Genomic DNA, 14,778 nt, shown 5'->3' with positions numbered 1-14,778 from the left:
CATTAGCTATAGGAAGGACCCGTCGAAGATCCAATAGTTTGTGCGTGTTAGGGTGTTTTAATGGCCTATTACACATCACACTTCGATGGGAGCAGGGCTAAATATTTGAGAGCTGAGAGCCCACAGATTACGGATACTTCTTTTATTGTATTTTGGAGAACAGAATCTTCCCATTTTTCAGAAATTCAAGAACTTCAGATGACTCCAGATGACACAAAAATGCATCCGCCTACTCAAAAAGTCGTTTCTGAACTGATTGTTTCGTTGTGTTTGTCTTCGTTTTTCTCCCGGACGTACGCAACACAAAACCGCTTGCGCTCTAGGGGGAGGACGTACACAAAACGTACGTTCTGTTGCTACTGCGCAATCGTTTTTTTCTCTTTTCTCTATCTCTACGTGCTTCTCCATAAATCAGTTTTCTCTCCACAAAATCATCATTCTCTTTTCTAAACTCAGTTCTTGTGTCTTCTCTGACCTTTACACGTCGACGAGAGAGCAGCTCTCGAGCAGACACTCGAGCGCCAGTTTTCAAAAAAAATGGAACGATTTAGTTTGACATGAATGGGAATGGATACACTGGAACACTGGAAACAAAAACTAACCAATAACATCTTCCCACTTGTCTTGCCACGTGGCAACCGTCGTCTCCGTCTCATTGACGCTCGTTGAATTGAGATGGTCGAATGCTTTGAAGTGCATTGGATCGAATTTTCGAACGAGATGTTGTCTGTGTCGACTTGCACCGTCATCTGAAATTAGAAATAGATGATATCTCAAATAAAAATATTTTAAAAACCTGATTCGTTTCCACTGATAATTGGCTCAACGGTGTGGATTCCACTGGGCAAAGCAAGCATTCCATACTGAAAATAAAAGAAGTTGGAAGACTTTTATTAATTTAAGATACTCACCAATCCATCATCCGAGTCACACAAATTGACGATACTGTGTTGATGAACACCTTTGACATGAGCACGGTAGATACAATCGGGTTCTGTTCGAGCCATTCCACCTCTGACTTCCTCCTTCGATTCCAGATAGAAGACCATCGGTTGATAGTTGGAGTTGGCAAAGTGAGGGATGCTTCTGAAAATCGAAAGATTATTTATAATCTGAAATAGGGTAAGATCACTTGTTATGCGAGTCTGGAATTTGATTCCATCGGTGCAAATGGACGATGTAGACGGCATCATCGGATCGTAATCGTAAGTGACAAGCGTGTCCACAGTCTCTGGCAACTCCATGAAGTCGTCGCTGTGAGTTGGACGATGTGACGTCACGTTTTCCACGTCGACCATATGAATCTCTTCGGACGATGTGATGAGTGTCGATGATGTGAACTCCGGCGTCGTGACGCCATCGAGTGTGATGCACTGGCACACCTGGAAAAGTTAAAAGATAGGATGGAGTTCGAAGGAAACCAATCATACCTGAGTACTTGGCCCTGGAGAACAGCACATCTGGTGAAGATTCTGTTGTCGTGCCACTCCCTGCTGAAAATGAAAAATTGATTAAAGTTGTAACTCTCCAGATTAAGAAACGAACATTGCAACGCATAAACGAGGCAGACGACGAGGAGTAGGAGAGCGGCGACGAAAGGCTGCAGCAGATGGAATGAGCCGCCGATGGAGCGCATACCAACAGCTCCGTGATGATGATGATTATGATGGAGGTGTGAAGGAGAGATGGAAGAAGATGGAAGAATCAGAAGCAGTCTCCGATGAAGTGCGTCTGTATCTTCTGTTTCTTCCAAACACTACCTACGTGTAGTAGATGAAGAAGGCCTTCTGATTGTGCTACTTCTGAAACTGTTGTCGCTGTTGGTTCGGTGAGTTTCCGAGATGTCGTCAAGAATTAATAGAGGAGGAGTTTGTAGAATGAGCACTTGAGATGGGGAACAGAGCATCACAGTCTGAAAAATGGTTCGTTTTGATGTTTCAGTGAGACTCAGAGTACTAGGAAAAGAGTCATTTCCTCGAGTTCCGGTCAGTGGTTGCCCTACTACATTAATATAATAAAAAGTCATTGTTCATCAACAAACCTCATAAAAATCAGCTTTGAACGGGCACAATTTATATAAACTCTGTGCTCTTTTTCTTCCTTCTTTCGTCTTCTTTTCTTATTCTTCGTCTACTTCTTCCGCCACTACTCTCCCTCTTGACGAAATCTGTAAATTGTTGTTCACCCATCATTTTTGATTTATAAGATGTGCTCTTCGTTTGGAGGAGCCATTTCTTGAGAGAAGATAACAAGCCTAATAGTTCTATAGTACTAAAGGAGGAAAAAGAAGCAAGAAGGTGTCATACACTACTGATAACAATCATTAGTTAGGAACAAAAAGAAAGAGATTTAGAGAAGAGAAAAAGCAAAAAAAGAAATAAATAAAGAGGAGGGGAGTAGCCAATGTAGGAACAGGACCCATGTTGATGCGTATCTGAAGGGATCCGTTATGTGTAGTGATTGTAGTAAACACTTGAGAAGAAGAAGGGAACTTCCACCCCCGACTGGGAGCAATTGATGATAGAAAAAAGAAAATTGGAGAGGACATCTACTAATGATCTGATTGAGATTTTCTGATAAGAGGAGTTCAAAAAAGAACATGAATATATAGAAGCTGGGAGAAATTTTAGAAAAGACATCATTGCGCTGCTGTATTCTTCAAAAAATATGAAGAAATTCCTAATAGCTACAATACTAAAAGTTCCATGAGGTTTTCGTATTTCGAAGCTCCGCCCCTTTCCACCTACTTGAATAACTATTTTGACCTCTCTCACTCTTTCCAAAACGTGCATTTGACAAGTTCAGTGAGAAGAAGGGAACGCAACAAAAAAGTAAATAAAACAAGAGAGATAGTAGTTCATCATTTCTTTTCTTTTGGAATGACACTTGTAAAAAGAGCACATGGAACTTCTGGAGACATCACAACAATACAAATGAACCCTCTCAATACACACACAAAAATCAAAAAGGACGGAAATTAGGAGCAGATGTGAAGAAGTGGAAGGGCGGTGCAAGTCAGGGAGAAGACCAACTTTTTTTTCGAGTTTTGATTTCAAAATTTTAGATTTTGGAGAGGAAACTTGAAGGGTCCGAAGGGAAAAAGATCAGATTTGCAGAGATTTCTAAACATATTTTATACGGAAATCAAGTTGAAATCATGCATTTCTGATTAATTTTTAGGAGAGTCGAATACAAAATGAATAGAGAAAAGTGTTGAATTTGTTTAGTGCCCCGCTATAGAAAAAGAGAAAACAAGATGGTCAAACAAGAGATGGTGATGTCAAAAAGTTTTGGATCCGAGCCAAAAAAGAAACAAAAACATTCATACCATGCTGGGAAACAAGAAGAACAAGTGCTCTTTCCTGGTTTTCAGTGTTTTGTTTATATTATGATTATTTATTTGGCACACAGCCAACCAGTCTCTCCGTCGGATTGACCTAGTAAAAAAGTGGGCGGAGTCGAGGAGAAAAGTAAAGACGTAGCGACGCAGACATTCGAAGTAAAAGAGGTAAAAGGAAGTGATACGAACCTAGGAAACGGAGAAAAAACGAGGATGATAAGAGATAAAAGATTCAGAGAGTGTGCTCTTCTCGGGGAGAGCATATTCTTCTTCTTCTTTGAGGGGACCCAGGGGCAACTGACGCAATTGAAACATGGTCGAGCGGTCGGCGGGGAAGACAAAAAGTGAAGAAGAAGAGGATGGGCAAGAAAAGAGCAAGAGAAATGGCACCCCGTGGAACATGATGATGATGATGATTGAGAGTGAAAAAAATGGAAAGATTTGATGACAGATCCAGAAATTACTAGAGAGACATTTCGAACTTTTTGGTTCGAAGAGAGTCAAAATTCAGTAGGTAAAGATCTAGAAATCGTACAGAACTGACCAAAAAAAAAGCTATATTCGAGGACTCGAAAATTAGAAGAATTGAAAGTATAGAATGCAGTACTGTTCTGATAATTTTACAAAAAGAGAGTTTACAGTCTCGATGGTAGTCCTTTACTACAGAAAACTGCAAAAACGAATTAATTTACAGCTGATCCTGTAACTTTTTCAAAGTTTCTAGATCCTATAACAACTACTATTTTAGAAATCCTAATAAAGAGAGTCAGAGAAAGTAAATAAATATAGAATAACATATTTGATCTCACAGTACTTGTACAGAGATCATCTGATAGCAATGGATTAACATTGTTAGTATACCTAAGTTTCTACCTAAAACTAAACAAATACTAATCTCGATTCGTTCACTTTTCCTTTTATGTCATCAACTACAGTAACCTTTCTCAATGACCCGTAACTGCCAAAGTAACTTAATGTCAACTTTTCTTTTGAATAACAACAAAAAGATTTGAAAAAAGCGGACTAATGTGAAGTATACCACATAAAATATATAGTGACATGCATGATTTATTACTTTCAGTTTCCGGTTTTCCAGGTGAAAAAACATTTTCAGAGAAGTAGTAGTTGATGAGGAAAAGGATTGATGATGATACAGTATGACTAGGTTGACTTACCTGACTAGATATTGTTGATGTAGGTGATATATTGAATTTGAGAAGTTGAATCGAGTGCTCGATGTCTGAAAATGAACGATTATGTAGAGAGAAGATCAAGCAAAAAATGAAAAGATAAATACAAGAGTTTTGAAGAGACTAGAGATTGCTTGCGGTGGCGAAACCCCACACATTTTTCGTCTATGTTATCTCTAATTTTGTCTCTCAAACCGTTCTCTATTTACTGTCCAGAAGAATGAAGAAAATGGAAAAAAAGTGCGCGGGAAAGTCTGAGAGAGTAGAAGAGACAGAGAGCTCTGGGGTTTTGCAAAACTTTTTCGGGCAATAATCCGCCGGTGAGTACTACGAGAAGCACACACGAGTAAGCAAAAAATGACTGTCGAGTTGGGGCAAAAATGGTTTCATTTTTATGGGTTTGGGGGTATTCCAGAAGGTTTTTGGTATTGGGAGGAGGCAGAGAAAGAAGAGACAAGAAGAAGAATTGGAAAGGCTGAAATCAAGGTGATCAGATGAAAATAGAGCTACAGTAACACGATGTTTCTGAAGAGGTTAGATCTAGGTATGCTTAAAATATTGAATTGAAGGAACATAATCAGAAGTTAGGACTACTGTACCAGACTACCGTACTACTCGAAGACTTTCCAAACCAAAATCCTCCAGACTCTTTTCATCGATATCTCTCTTTCTCTCCTTCGCCCACTCAATTATAAATGATGAGTTCCCGAATCTCTCATTTTAATTGTTTTTTCCTTCTCTCGTACTGTTAGTTTTATACCACTTGAACAAGGACAATAAGTACATAATAAAGCGTGTCTGATGACGAAGAAAAAAGAATAAAAATGACCTCCTTGATGGAAATGAAAAAGAGTAGATATAAAAGATGAAGAAACGAACACGAATTGGTTTTAGAAATCCACAAAAACGCCAGATTCATGGCCTCGAGAATAGCAAATTGGCGGAATTAATTATCCGTAAGAGTGTGAATTGGAGACGATTTGGAATACTGAATGAATGAAGAAAATACGTGTGAATTGGATGAAATGTGGAAAGTTTTTTTCTAGAAGAAGAAGAAGAAGAAGAATATTTCTACAAAATGCAACAAAAACGACGGAAGAAACAGGAATGATCAGAAAAGGGGACATCTTTTAGGGGAAAAATGCACTTTTTGTGCTCAAAAACGAGAGAGTACAGGTAGAAAGAGACGGAGACAAGGAACAGGAAACGGTTGGTTGCGCGGGGTGCTTGATTTCTGTGCTTTTGCATGTGTTCCGATGGAATTTTAGGAACTTTTCAAGGGGTTTCTGAGAGGGTTCGAAAGCAAAAAGATAAGATTTGGAGCTGGAGATTCCATGATCCCTATTTTTCATGTTTCAGATGGTTCAACTTTTATAGGAAGGCGGATTGGGATCTGAACTTATTGGAGAATCTGTATCAAATATGAATGGATATTGTCTTCTGATTTGAAGATCTAAAGTCTACAAATTTCATAATTTCCCTTTTTCTTTCAAAGTTCAGTTTCATTTCTCACCGAAAAACGTATTGACCACTCGTGGTAAATTTGCTCACAAATCCGCCATTGAGTCTACCGTTCTTTTCATTTGTCTTCAGTCTAAATGATGACAAAAATGACGTGAGAAGATCAAGAAAAAAGATGGAACGACAGGAAACAAAAAAGGGGAGAAACCTCTTGATTTCTGTGCTCATTCCTTGTTCGGATGAGCTCTCACACTATGCAACATTTGCGTTGGCGCTCGCCGCATTTTCTCAAGAAGAAAAAGAGAAAAGAGCAAGAGAACGTTCGGATTTTTGAAGAAAAACTAGGCAAGAGGAGGAGGAAGAAATAAACTGTGACGTATGTTAAGTGCAAAAAAATGAACATGAATACTTGAACTTCTCTCTGGAATTGTGGTAAGATCCAGAAAAGAAAGATGCAATATTTGGGCTCAATCTCAATAAGACAGTTCTAGTTATCAACTTGCTTCTCAAGGACCTAAAATATCATCAATTCAAGAACAATCGATACGAAATCAAGTCGAGTCCTTTGTGAGAGAACACTGAAAATGCACTATTCTTTCTCATAAAACCAAAAAAAAAAATCTGCTTCGGCACTCTGACCTCGGGTCATTCTTTCTCTTGTCAGCTGGTACTCTCAGATTTAGAAACGAACGGCTAAACCCATAAAGACACAATGGGCTGTAAAAGATTTAGGTCGAAGCTGTTTTATGGCACACCGCAAAAACTGATACCACAAGGAGAGGGACACCGATACGGTCAGATTTCATATGAAGAATTTTTTACGACTCAGTGAATATAAGGGAAGAGAAATGAATAGAAAACTCCCAAGACTCTTCAGAATGTATTAGGTCTGGAAGAAGTTGAACGTCGTTGATTCTCGAACCAAAAAGAGTAAAAAGAAGACATTGAGAAGATGAAAGAATTCACGAAATAGATCAAAAAACCAGACCAATTATTCATATTTTTACTATTTCACACATCTAAAAATTGGACCTAATTTGTCGTTTGACTCTGTATTCAGAGGGCAAGAATGTCGAAAGAGATCTTCAATCATTCCGACATATTTCCGAAAGGATATAAAAATGACCGCCTTCTATTTGTACTTGTTCGCGAAAAGTGAAAACGTTTGAAAAAGAGTAAAACGGGCGTTACGAATATAGGAACAGGTGAGATTCAGGTCTTTTAAGGGGTGTGTGGTGCACTTGATAGAAAAATATACGATTTCGTAGACATGACATGACACCTGTTAAAAAGAAGAACTCGAAAAACAGGTGCACGCAAATAAAGAGAGAGAGGTTGCATCTGTTTGGTCGAGGTTTGCAGAAAATGGGGTTTCGAAGTAATTTTTGGGATTCAGAGTTGGATTCCAGATTCCAATACAAACGATACGAATGATGAGATCAGCAGGTGGAACGACTGAAAACTGAATCCATCTAGTTTTAGTTATCAAATCTAGCACCACTGACCAATAGTACTAATATGCCAAAGTTTTCCGAAATTTCAAGTATCTTAGTCTCAATCTAGGTCTAGATTCTAGAGAACAGATATGTTGGACACTTCTTCTATGCTTTGAAAAACAAAGTGATCAGTCAGAAAACCTGACAAGACCAGACAAGTAAAATCGTAAAATCGTATAGATTTTCACGACGAAGGGCACCGCGGGGGCACACGGAGAAACTAGAGGGAAAGAAGAAACATCGTTTTCCAGGACCACTGGCCAGTAGTGCTCCGATCACCGTTTTGCTCCGTTTTTCTCTTGTCTTCTGATTTGTCTGCGTCTTCAAATCTCTTGAAAAACCTATCCTTCTTCTTCTTTTTCTTCTTTTTGATATACTTCGACATCAGAACAACATAGACATGTATCATCTTCTTTTTTTTCTTCTTATATCTACTCATTCATTTATCTTTCTGATCAAACTGATTCAAAGGCGCGAATCGTGGATATCACCAAGCTTAAGCTACTCTGAATTTGAACTTCAATAACTAACCTTGATTCTAATTATAACCAGTTGAATTGAGGTGGGATAGGGTACTTCAATTGACCTGAAAAATATACTTTGGATGAGAATTACATCTGGAGTTCGAAAAAAGGAAATGAAGACAAATAGAAGTTGAAAAAAGAAGCGATACTTATTTGTGTCTACCATCTGTTTTCAGTTCCATGCAGAACCATTTCTCATCAACAGACACGGCAATAAGATCATGAAAAAATGAACTAGAGCATCCAAACAAGCAGAACACAATTTATGGAAACTAGACTGATTGGTGATGATTTAATTCAGAAGGAAGATCAAGAAAAGAGATAAAAATGAAAAAAGAAAACGTGCGAAAGATACGAAATGAATGAGTCTTGTTGCACTTTTCGAGCCTCCTGTTGGTCAGTCATTTGGTCAGTTGCGAAGGAAGAAAAAGCTGTGAAAATGATACATCGAATGGCGGGCTCTCGGAGAGAAAAAGCCACATGGTGAAACGGAGATTTAGTTGTAAAGGACACAATAGACCACGTTTTTACTAGTTTTTTGGAAATTTCATTTTTTATCCGAAAGTTATCAAAATAATGGTAAATGTTGGGAGTGAGTGGGGCTTTCATGGGATTGGTTATAGCTCCAATATTTGTATCAGCAGAAAAAAATCGAGAATTTTTTCATCTTTTATCAATTTCTAGAAGAACGATGTTGCAAATCTCGCATAGTTCTTGTAGAAATCTACGAACTTCTAAACAACTCCTATCAAAATTTACAACACTTCTGCCCAATTTTTCACTTAACGAGCCTCAAATGTTTCTATTAAAATTAGTGCGCTTATTGAATCGAAGCCTATTCTCGAATAATCACCAGATAATTTGAATCTGGCACTAAAAATTATATCGAAAAGTGCAAAATGTTACAATTTGATGATGAAGATGACGATGAAAAAGTGAGAAACGGAAGCGGATATTACACCATTTTCACAACGTTCGAACATCACACTTCTCAGAAAAAAAGACGATTTATTTAACCTGATCACTACGAAGTTATTCTAAGAATTCAAGGGAAATCAGTAAGCTTTGAATAAGAAACTTCAAATTTTGACTTGATTCTGGTTGAAATTCCCTCATATTTTTCTCATTTTTCCATCAAAAAGAGGTGAAAAATGCAATAAAAAGTATGTGAATGTACATGAGAACATTACTTTTTCAAGTTGGATTTTTTTAATGTTGTAAACTGAAAAAATCAGTTTTCGCAGAGGGGATTTATCAGAAAAATTGCAGAAAGAAAGGAGTAGGAGGAGGAGGATAAAAGAAAAAAGGAAGAAGGTGATATAGAAGAATTCAGAAGCTTTTAAGATAACAACGACGACTTTCCAGAAAACACAAAAAAAAATAAAGCGGAGGCGGAGGAGGAGGAGGAGAAAACGGAAAGGATTTAGAGAAAAATAAAAGTCTGAAAGAGTCAGACATGCTCTAAGACGTTCTTGAACTTTTAAAGGTGTGAAAATCGAAAGTTTATGAGGGGAAGTGGCCATCAGAAGTACTTCTTTGGAATGACCTTATCAGTAAAGAACACGTCATTTGGAACGTTAAAATGGGTGGCACCGAAAATGAATAAGAAGTTGAAGAAACCTATGCACCGCAAAACCTGTAATAGAGGTACACGCACTTCTATTTTTCAAACACTCTCAGAGGATGTGCTTCTAATTTAGAGGTAATTCTAGCCTACCGTAATCCTGAATATTGAGACTACCTGTACGGTTCAACCCTACCTACTCTCAGCTTTTTTATGAAACACCTGAATAAAAGCGAGATCATTCAAAAAACAACCAGACTTTCGTTTTTCAAAATCAAAATCCGAACAGAGAACGGTTTTCTCAAAACCAACACAATTTCTATAGTGGTCACTTCCGATTTCTCAGCTGACTTCTCAATAGACACCTATCATTTCTCTTGTTTATTTGAACAGTCTCAATTTCTTTTTTTGTTCGTTTTTCCAGTTTAATTTTCTAGAGAAAAATCAGGAAGAACTGAAGAAAAACAGTATATCAAAATGATATAAATGGAAGAGAAAAGATAATAATGGAAAAAGAAATTGGAGGAAGAGGAGGTTATCGATGAGGAACGGAAATGTGTTATCTCTGATCGCCATCTCACTATTATTATGAGACAGAACGATGTAAGTTTTGGTATCTTTTTAGTGATAGAGAGAACAGGAATAAGGGATTTTTGTCAGTTGAAGATTTAAATAATCTCTTTTTCGAAATGAACTCTTTCTTCTACCTCCTTTTCCACTATAAAACGGTCAATCACTCGAACAAGTGTTTCTTTTTTGACATTGTACGTATTCGGAATAATGACACAGAATGAAGGAAATGATCAATGAGGGAACAGTAATGAAAAAAGAGAGAAGGAACCAATACGTGGATGACAAGAAAATTATCATAAATAAAAGGTAAACAAATAAAAACGAGAATGAATAACAATTGATAGACGAGTGTCAATGATTTCGAGAAGAACTACAAGATAACGGGAAAATGCAAATGGGTTACTGTAGAATTGATTGAGCAATTAAAGTTGAGAATATAAAGAGAGAAAGATAGAAAGTAGGCACTACGCTTATTATTGATACAGTAGCTCAAACATTTCCCCGTATATCAAAAAAGGGTATCGTGAGTCTATTTTTGAAATTTCTGAAAGAACGCATACTAGGCCGAAATGAAAATCAAGCGTTTTGATTGATAACTATTTGAGAATTCTAAAGAAGAATGATTTCAAACTTAAAAGATATTCGAGAATGAGTGAAATCTAATGAATAGAAAATGGCAAAGAACTCCTTCCTCCTTTTATTGCTCGGCGAGCTTCGAAAAAAAGGCTCTTTCTCAAAAGTACACGAGTAATGATACGTCCTTGGGACAGCTGGTCTCATCCTCTTTTCGGGTCGAGATGCGGGTGATGAGGACGATGGTTTTTGTAGAGAGAAACAGGAAATTCGGGACACCTGCTAGGGTGTCAAATCGAATTTATTTGTTCATTCTTCTAAAATTTCTATCGGATACTGCCATGATTCTAGTAATGAGTCATAATGAACTGCTGAGATGAGAGGGGTCCCTGGAATATACAGTGCATTGAACTGGTGCTAACATTTTTATTGAAATGAACTCTCTCCAAGAACATATTTTTCAATAACCTCTCAACCCGAACAGCTGTAGAATGGAACAGATTAAAAAATAAGTGAAAGTGAAACGAAAAGTGCAACATTTGAAATGGAGAAGATCATTGAAGCAGAAGTGAAAAGGGACGATTGGAAAGCATTGGCGTCCGAAACGACAGTCAGGCGCCAAGTGGAAAATTAATGAAGGTTCGGAAGGTTGAAACAACACAAAGAATTGTGAAAAATTAGATGGCGACAAGGGTAAAAAACGACTGCTACTGGTTGTTTATCTAGAGTTTTCATTGTATGTCCTGAAGAAGTTTTATCGTGAAAACTAGAGTGAACTTGGAAGGTTTACATTGGGATCACAATTCTGATGATAAATTCCTGCTCTATGTATAATTAAGACAAAACTAATTAAGACAAAAATAGAACATTTCGTAGTTTTTTCAGTCTTCTCCCCGTCTACTAACAAATCGACCAGTAGTTTTGAACAAAAAAAAACCAAGATTTCTAGATTGTTTGTTGATTGAACATTTGGAAAAATTACAGTGTAAATATTGGGTAGATATCATATCACAAGAACACATTATCAGATTTCGTTTGAATGGTTTTCAGAAATTGTATCTAGTGTTCATTTATAAATCGCTTCTCAGAAGACAGATCTATTGCGGAAACTCTCTATTTATATTTATTCCGTCTGTAAAATTTGGAATTTTCTCGCTGTTTCCTCCTTTCCTATTAAGATTTTCTCCCGAATGTCAAAAAATAACTAGTGAACTGTTTCCATACTCTGATTGACTGAAACTTGAAAAATACACCTAATTAGGTTCACACAACATTTTTCTGATGGTCATTGTCTACCATTTGTACTCATTCAGTACGTGTTTGCTTCTAAACTGACCGAGTTACAACAGCAACTCTAGTTCTGACGAGAAAATAGTGCCAAAGCATAAATTGATATAACTCGGTCAGTTTAGAAGCAAACACGTGCTGAATGAGTGCAAATGGGAGACAATGACCATAAGAAAAATGTTGTGTGAATGGATTTTTGAAATATGCTAAATGAGGTCAGATATTTCAAAATGGTTGAAAAAGCCGGGTGTTTTCAGTTGATTATTCAACAAAGGATAACTCAAAAGTTACTCAACAGAAAAACAAAAAAAATTATTGGTGGGATCATAACACCGTTTCGCACAAAACTGTATGACAGTTTTTCGAGGTTTGCCCTGGTTCTCGACCACTTTATTCCCCGCTCAAATAACCGCTTACATGTGAATTTTCAGTTATTCTCATGTTTCGTGGCATTCCACGTTTGATGACGTAATCTGCCCTTAAAATCATCCTAGGAGATAGGGCTGTTAAAACAGGCGTTTTACGGCGGCAATCGCGATTGTCGCCCACGCCGGAAATGAAACCGGCGATTGCGGCAAGTACAATTTTAAAAACCGGCGTTTAACGCCGGTTTTTATCATTTTTATTCATTTTCAGTATATTTTCTACTCAAAAAAGCGGCGTTTGACGCCGGTTTAGAAATGAAAACCGGCGTTTGACGCCGGGTTGGAAATGAAAACCGGCGATGGAAGCAAGTTTTGGAAATGAACTTGCTTTTCATGCAATTAACGTGAAAAAAGCGGCGCCGGCTTGCCGGCGATTGCCGCAAGTAACAGCCCTACTAGGAGACCGTGCCTCAAGCTTTCAAAATTTAGTTTCTAAAAAATCACTACTTCTTCTTTAATGTCCCCGGTCAGTTTCCGTTCCCCCATTCCAAACCTCGGCGAGTTGCCGATTATCTTCCTTGAAATGGTTTTGGATAGACTTGATATGATATCACAGTAAGTTCTCTCGACGTTATACGATCATGTTTTCAATTTTCAAAATGAATCTTCGAAAAGTTTCACATAATATGAGAGAACTCGTTGGAGGAAGGACTTGATATTGAATTGTGGGGTGGAAGTATCTACTTTTGTAAACCATATATCTACTAGCAATTAATAATTATGGATTGCTTACAAAGAGAATAAAATAAGTTATTGTGAAACATGAGAATTTGTTAGAACTCGGGAAACAGAACTCGGGAATAGAATAGGAGAAGGAAGTCTGAAAAGACCTTTTCTGTTATGGGAAGTTATGTTCTTTTATCATGAAGAACCAGCTCGGCACCTTCAAAACATTCTATATATAATGAGAGATAAATTTGGAAAGAATGAAAATTCTGAATAAATATCCACCTTCAAAAGCTTCCGAAAAACGACAAGGTCTAAAAATACGTTTTTTCTCTCCACGGAAGCCCAATTTCCAGAAAGTGTCACTTAAAATTGTGAGCTCTAAAACCTCATCAAACCTTCTCGACGAAAAAAAGAAAAGTGATAAAACAACATAAGTGTTGGTTTCTGTTATCATTGAATCCCTCATCACAAATCCATCACAAATCAGTGTGTGACAAAGTCTCTACCGTAATACAAAAAAGAGAGAAGAGAGAAGAGAGACGGAGAGAAAAAGATAGGAATATTCAGAAGAAACACAGGAAGTGAAAGAGAGAGAGTGAAAATGTACAATATGTGTGTATTATTATCAACCACCTTCAGCTTTTGATTAAAACTATGGAGAACGTGGAAATATAATGAAGAATTAGAAAACGCAGAGAGAGGAAAATGAGAAAATAATGAAAGTACGGAAGGTGGTGATTGTACAAAAAGACAGGTAGCAGCATCTATTGTCACACAAAAAATAATAATAGTGGTGCAATTTTGAATACTTTTTTCTCATTCATTCATTGTTTTATTTATTCATTCTGCTTCCTTCGATTTATGAAAAAAAGTTGAATTTTTGAAGCTATCGGGTAGTTCAAACGGAAAAAAAAGGAAAATTTTGATAGACAGGAGGAAGATTTATCACAGAAGCACTATCTTATCTACCTCTCTCCACAAAAAAACGTCTGATAAAAGACTGAAATTCGAAATTTGAGTTTCAGAAATTGTTGTTTTATGGAAAGGATTACGAGACAGTAGTTGTAGCATTTGTTGAAATGTTTCCACTCGACTACTGATAATTCATTGATAGTTTCCTTCTTGCCTGCTCCTTTTTCGCTGATAAATTGCTTCCATTTCGTAATTTTCATTTTCAAAATAAGAGGCGTGGTTTAGAATGTGTATACTACAGGAAAATTAATTCTAGAAAATAAAGGATTCTGAAAAATACAGTAGGCTATTCTTCGAATTCAAGATGTCATAGGATGTAATGGGAAGGCTATACTATTCAGAAAATGAAAAATCTGTGAATCCATAAGTATGGAGTTAGTTGGCCAAGAACAAAAAAAGTGTGCATTGTCCCAATTAATGAAAAGATTCAAAGAAATGTATTCAAAACATGGAAGATAGATTGAGAAAAAGCCAGAGAGAACTATTTGTTGGCCTAAAAACCATTCGAGTGGACAGCTGTCGGCGCCCTCCGAGAATTCGTGATAAACGGAGGCGCCGTCTCGCTTATCATCATGCCATTTTTCGAATTTTCAGTCAGACTCCGATAGCAGAGATAGTACAGAGAAAGTGATAGACGCAGACGAGAAGTAGAAGCGGGAAGTTTGAAAATATGAAATCAAAACAAGAGAAAAAAGTTACAGTAA

The sequence above is a fragment of the Caenorhabditis remanei genome, chromosome IV, assembly GCF_010183535.1.
Source record: "Caenorhabditis remanei strain PX506 chromosome IV, whole genome shotgun sequence".
NCBI lineage: Eukaryota > Metazoa > Nematoda > Chromadorea > Rhabditida > Rhabditidae > Caenorhabditis > Caenorhabditis remanei.
This window is presented reverse-complemented; position numbering follows the sequence as displayed.